We start from the raw sequence: 6000 nt of genomic DNA on the forward strand, positions 1-6000 counted from the left end.
TCAGTAATTGGTCAATTTGTTGGGATCTGTGTCTATTTGTGCGGGAATTCAATTGTATGAGGATACCTCTCATGTAGGCTTTGTATGTTTGCCAAAGTATAGTAATAGAGATATCAGGAGTAGAGTTCATTTAAAAAAAAGGTCGTGGGCTTCCAGGATATGTTTCAGGTTTTCTGGGTTTCTCAGTAGTGAAGCGTTCAATCTCCATATGGGTGGTATTGCTGAGCGTGGATTGTCATCTAAGGATATACTAATTGGAGCGTGATCTGACCAAGTTATGGTACCGATGTTAGATGAACTCACATGCTGTAATGTCCATTTGTCAGTGATGAACTTGTCGATTCTTGAATAAGAAAGATGAGGAGGGGAGAAGTAGGTGTAATCTCTCTCAGTGCCGTGCTGACATCTCCAGATGTCATATAAGTCATTGTCATGTAAAAAATGGTTAAAGACAGGCTTGGTGGATCTTTTAGTGGAAGACGAATCTAAGAGCGGATTGCCCATAATGTTAAAATCTCCTCCGATGATAAGTCTGCCTTGTTTGTGTTGTGATATGAGTTTGTGGAGTTTGCGGAAAAAAGACAGTTGTTTGCTGTTTGGGCCGTATACATTCACTAGCGTGTAGATGATATCGTCTATTTGGCACACTAAGATATGATAACGACCATGCGGATCGGCTATGTTTGAGATAGTTCGGAATGTGGTAGAGTCTTTAATGGCGGTGAGAACTCCATTCTTCTTTTTAGTATCAGTTGCCATAAATACTTGGGAGAATCGGTGTAGCTGTAGTTTGGGAATTTTTCCTGTGGCAAAGTGGGATTCTTGTATAAAGAAAATGTCGGCTTGGGATTTCCGGAATTCTTTGGAGAGCATCGATCTCTTGAAGGGAGAATTAAGGCCTCGTACATTAAGGGATGTGATTTTAATCATTTAATGGTCCTTTCTTGAGGTGTATATTTAAATGGCGTGTTGTTTGAGAGAATCGTGGCTCAGTGTATGGCCATATGCAAGAGGAGAGGTTTCTGGCAGTGTTATGCGGAGTAGGTTCAATTGGTGGATTAGAATTGGTCTTCCATATATATTCAAGGTAAGTAGGTCTTAAGTTCAAGTTGAATACTTGGTGGTGCCACATTAGGGGAAGGTAAGGGACAGATAGAACAATAATAAAAAAAAACTTGCGCAAAATGCAAGCAAACCAAGTAGCTTCTTTAGCTACTACAAAACTGGGGGGTTTGAACGGACTTTGACCGTCAGAAGGGTCCAGCCAGATGTAAGCTCGTAAAACAATTTTCATCGGTTCTAGGCTGATCGCCAGTAACTCGGTATTGAACTAGAGCCTCTGGGGAAGAGCGTGAATATAAGTTTCCCTCAACTTATCTTGATCTGCGTTGTTAGTCATGTTGTCTCCATATGTTGGAGGGAAGGTAGTGCAGCTCCCTGCGACTCTATGGGTATGATGTTCCATGCTTTGAGTAGGTCTAGGCCTGCTTCTAGAGATTTGATCGTGAATATTCTGCCTTGGTGGCGCACTGTTAGCTCCATGGGGAAACCCCATTGGTAAGCTATGTTATGGTTTCTGAGGGCCTTGGTAATGGTAACCATTTTTTTCCTGTTGAGAAGTGTAGCTTTTGATAAGTCAGCATATAATCTAATATTTGCATGTGTTGGTGGGAGTGGCGGTGGATTTCTGGCCGCCGTCATGATTCTCTCTTTGATATGATAGAAGTGTATACGGGCCAGAACATCTCTCGGAATAGCAGCGGATAGAAATGAAGGTTTGGGCAATCTATGGGCTCGATCAATCGCCAGCTCCAAGTCCGGTATCGTTGGGATGAGGAGCTTGATGTACTGTTGTAGATAAGGTAGTAGTGTCTCATTAGTAACAGATTCAGGTATCCCTCTAAATTTAATGTTATTGCGGCGCGATCTATCTTCTAGATCGGCTAGTTTTAGGTTGATTTGTTCAATTTCCAAAGTGTGATCTGCGTGAGCATCAATCAAATCATTATGTGCCGTTATGATATCTCCCATATTGGTTTCTATATGCTGTATTCTGCGTTCTTGTTGACTTATAATGTTCGTAATTTGGTTGAGCGACATGGAAATATCAGTATGTAGGGTCTGACGTAATGATGAGAGCATGTTTCTCATGCAAATCTCTGTTAGCGGTTGGTCTGACGCAGGGAACGCATCAATTTTGGTAAAGGCTGCGTGTGGCATTGGAGATGGGAGATTTAGGGCCTGATATGCAGGGCCAGGGTCATCATCTAAACGTGGCCGAGATTTGGCTGGGCTGCTGGTTGTGGGGGACAAAGGAGGTGACAACTCACCAGGGTCCCCTGGGAACAGCTGCTGCCTCAGTCTGGGATCCGTATGCTGGGCCCTGTAGTCCTCCTCAGTGCTGCCTCTGTCTCCCTGTCTGTCTCCCTGTGTGCTGTTGCGGGCGCCATCTTGGATTCCGGGCCCGACCGCTGGGAAGAAATTTGTCAGCTTCCCGGGTTGCCCCGGGGTTTTCCTCCTGCGGGGCATATGTGCTGAGGTGCGGGCACCCTTCATGAAGGGCTGTGAAGCGTTTGTGGTCCCCAGGGTCGGTGTGTGCCGCTTAGTGCTGGCGGATGGATGGAGCTGCCTTCAAAGCGCTGCCATCCAGGAGCCGGCCGCGCATGCGCCCCCCAGCGAGAGCTTTTTGAGTATGGGAGTGATGTGTGCATGCGTTAGAGGGAAAGGGAAGGCACCAGTAGAGAGGGAGAGATTTAATATGTGAGTGAGGAAGCATAGGATGGAAGAAGAAGGTGACCGTAGTAGTTGTGAGGGGACAAGATCCAGGGGGCAGGTAGTGAGACGGGCTTCTGAGAAACCTTAGTGACCTCTTCAGTACTAGCAAGGTCAAAAGAGGAAAGTGTTGAGGGAGGTTTAGTATAAGGTATGCTGAGTGGGATGGATGTCTGTGCAGTGGAGATGCCCCTACAAATTGCATCAATCATGTTTTTAAAATGATTTGCAATCTCGTGAGCAGTGAGTGAGGTGCTGGGTGGAGGTGGAGAAAGTTGAGAGTTAGAAGTAGAGAAGAGACGACGAGGACTGGATGACAAGCTATTGATGAGAGTGACAAAGTAGGCTTGTCTGGCAGCATGGAGGGAGGAATTGTATGTGAAGAAAGCAGATTTATATCAGGTGAATGCTTGGTGGGATTTAGTTTTACGCCACATTCGCTCCAGCACACGACTATGTCGTTTAAGATCTCTGGAGTTGTCAGTCTGCCAAGGTTGTAATGGTCGGGGCCTGATGCTTCATGTTAGAGGAGCAAGTGAGTCTAATGTGGATGAAAGTGAACTGTTGTAGACAGCAGTGGCCAGGTCAGGGCAGGACAGGGGAGAGATTCTGTCATAGAGTTGGTCAGTTGCAGAGTGGAAAGGAGAAGGGTTCAAGTTGTGAAGGTTTCTGCAGGTGATTGCTGATTGGAGGGATACATGTTTGAAGATGAGGAGACTGTGAAGGTGATGAGATTGTGATCAGAGAGAGGAAAGGGGGTGTTTGTGAGGTTGTAGGATATCATCTCATGGGTGACAACCTTTCAGGCAGGTCTGCGGCTGTGACACCAGCTAGAAAGAAGTCTGTTCAGTGAGAAAACAACATCCCAAGCTGATGCAGGCCTTCCAATACTGAGTTACTGCTGATTTAGGGGATGTATTCAGCAGTAAAACGTAAGCCCAGCTGGCCACTTGTGTTCCATGTGGTTCTGCCAAATGGGATTCCATCAGGTGAAGATCAGAAATCCTTGTTCCATGTTTTCTCTTTCCAGCTATTACTCCTCTCCATAGACTAATCACACAATACAACTGCCAGAGATCTGAACTTACAAAGTGCTGAGTGTGCGGTCATATTCCTACCACTTCTTCCGGGGGACTGACATTGCTCTGATTGGGGTTCACAATAATCACTCTGAGTGCACACATCTCTTTTTGGTGGAAAGTTTGTAAAGAAAACTTCTTCTCCCTGGAAATATTACAACGTTGGCACCAAAGTGTAACTATGGGCAAAATCACTAATGACATTAATAATGAAATCTGTCATTAGCAGAGCAGGCTTTGTTTTTCCGATTCTCCTATTGTTTTATTTTTTTGTTGTCCCTCCCAGTAGATATTTTTTGTCTACTTCCTGTAGAAGGCCAAGTCTTTTGCGAAAAATGGCAGTTGGAGGGGTTGGGGCAAATCTTATAACACTGCTGGGGGTGCTCACAACTGTCAGTTGTCAATCATATGGGGGGTTGGACCTTATAGAGAACCTGGTGCTGTAACTGCTGTAGAAGCGTTAGCTGAAGTTGGGCTTTACTTGTTGTGTGTCTTATAATCTATCTAAGACTTCCCTGTACAGGGTGACAACGCTGCTGTGTAATGTTCCTGCAGAATGATCAGGGTTGTCACTCTGTTACAGAAGGTGGGAAAATAACAGATCTACAGACAGGACCAACAGCTGATACAACTATGTTGCAGAGGGAACTCTGGGAATGCTAATGACAGATTGCATTACACATTCAGTTAGCAGACTTCCTGCTGTTGGTCTGATGTTTGAATTGTGTTCTGATATTTACTGTCCTGCTGTAAAAGGTGTAAATGATCGCCTGCATGTTTCCTGTAGTAGCAGGGACTACAAACTCATATCAGGAATAGTAGGATGGGTACCTACCCAAGAGGGTCACCTTTTTGGATTTGGGGGGAAACATTTCACATGGTTTCTTTCCATTAATGACACCAACAAGGAGAGTCTCACTTCACTAACAATAGGAGAGCCAATCACAGGCCAGTAACATTTCATGGTGTCTCAATGTATTGCAGAATGTTTAATCCCCATTGGTCCAATGGATTCCTAGTCCTTCCAGATGCATTGCTTCTTGTGTGCAAGGAGCGCCCTAAAATGGCTTCCCTTCAATTCCACCCATAGCTGTACTTTAGGTCATGTTGCCCCTCCCCCATATCTGTAAGGGAAATCCTCAATTTCTCCCAATACTCCCCTGGCCTTCCAGTGAGAAGAAACATTTTCTCTGGAGTGGAGATGTTTTATGCAGTGAGCCCTTCATAGACGGGATGGGGAATCTAAGTAATCTAAGATAAGTAAGATGAACCGGTGTACTGGAGTCATGGATCAGATAACCAATGACACCATTGTTGGTATAGCAGAGCTGACAGCAGAAGTGGCTCCATCACCTAAGGTGGTGTCACAGAACTGCATGGTGGCTGACTATCTCTCAGAAGATTAAGGCGGAGTCTACAATCTGGTGTCAGAGAGTGTTGTACATTTATATTAGATCATGAGGATCTCAGAAGGAGATATCTACACAAGGTGAAGGAGTTCCAACAGTCACCTGGGTGGGGGGAAGTGGGATCCATTTTCTTGGATGGGTTTAGCTGGAACTTGGTTGAGTAATATGGTGGCTTTGCTTCTTAGGCCATTAGTTCCTACTATAGATTTGATGATAATTTTATACATTGTTGCTGTTGTGTGTTTTGCTGAGTTGATTTTGCTTTTTTATGCACATGATTACATTCACATTGTTAGAACAGAAGATTACTTGAAACCCGCAAACATGTTTTATTTTCTGAAGCAGAGGCCCTGGAGAATATAATGGTGGTGGTTCTCATTTTCTATGTTACAGGATATTAGCTCAGCTGTTTGTCAAATGCATATTTTCTGTAAAAAACACAAAAAAGTAATTTTAGTGCACAAAAAACACAATATATAACCCAGCTTCTGTAGTGAAATATACAATATTGGGTTGGCATCAAGTATATAGATACCAAACTTTTTAAAAATTTTGTGAAATGGTGACAAACTTCAGTACCAGAAATTGTCCATAGGTGACGCATTAAAAGCCTTTACAGTCATCAGTTTATATAGTGAACCATGAATGATGGCCCTAGAGTTATTCCTCTCCCTCTGGTGTGTGCAGAGATATGTACAATGTGTAGTGTGATTGATGTTTTCCTACATAACCGCACCCAA

Source organism: Staurois parvus, unplaced genomic scaffold, assembly GCF_062004578.1.
Source record: "Staurois parvus isolate SC_StPar_1 unplaced genomic scaffold, SC_StPar_1.0 ptg003512l, whole genome shotgun sequence".
NCBI classification, from domain to species: Eukaryota; Metazoa; Chordata; class Amphibia; order Anura; family Ranidae; genus Staurois; species Staurois parvus.